We start from the raw sequence: 1,021 nt of genomic DNA, 5'->3' as shown, positions 1-1,021 counted from the left end.
ATATATATATATACCGGTATTACCTGTGATTTATGAGCGGCATAGTGATTGTAACAGGACGAAGGTTATGCCTTTACTCAAAATAGAAAATGGTGTTATTGTTTTCCCATTGTGTAGAAACGAGCATACGAAATACGTGCGCATCAAATTGGTCAAGACATGACGTCATATAATAAACACGTCCCGAGAGGTGGACATGATCAGGTGTTTGTTTTAACCTCATGTTACCTTGTTGTCTTCGGGAAACTACTCTCGTTTCCAAAACGTGTTGGTGTCGTGACATTGCCCTTGGAAATTAAGACTACAGTATTTAGTAGATGTGTAAACAATTTGCTACCTGGGTTGTCGCATGTGAAAAACATATTCAAGGTCAGTCATCGAGTCCTGATTTTTCATTAATCACTTTTCTTCTTTTCAAATGTAAACTACATTTGAAATTTTACCTCAGCCTCAATTTCAGCATCGGTGTTCTTATATATAAAAAAAAGTGTATAGAAAATGGTAAAATTAATCATTTACCAAATACACAGATAGGGCCTAATAATAATAATAATAATAATAATAATAATAATAACAATATTAACAATAATAATAATAAATAAATAAATAATGTTAATACATATAGGAAAATTGCCCGTATACATGTTTTCAATAAATCAATCAATCAATACGGATATCAATATTTTATAATTTTGTTATATTTTTAGTGTTGTTTTTGTTTAATATTATCAAACATAATATCATCCATGGGTTACATTAATGTTAGCAAATGGAAACAGCACACACCTAGTTGTATTAAATATAACCAGTGAGTTATTGAAGAAATTATAAATGGTACGTATAACATAGTTAATTCAGATAGGCCTAATAGTAAAGCAACTTTGGAAGCCTATTTTAACTTGCCAAAATCATTTAGGTTGTTATTTATTTACTTCTTAAATTAATATTAGATTATTTTCTCCGTGATTCAACTATTATTAAAAGAAGAACATCTTATCTAAATTTCAGTGAAAGTTTAGGG

The sequence above is a fragment of the Anneissia japonica genome, unplaced genomic scaffold (genome assembly GCF_011630105.1).
Source record: "Anneissia japonica isolate Jap-2015-1 unplaced genomic scaffold, ASM1163010v1 scaffold287726_len2788222_cov184, whole genome shotgun sequence".
Classification (NCBI taxonomy): domain Eukaryota; kingdom Metazoa; phylum Echinodermata; class Crinoidea; order Comatulida; family Comatulidae; genus Anneissia; species Anneissia japonica.
Note: the sequence above shows the minus strand (reverse complement) of the source record.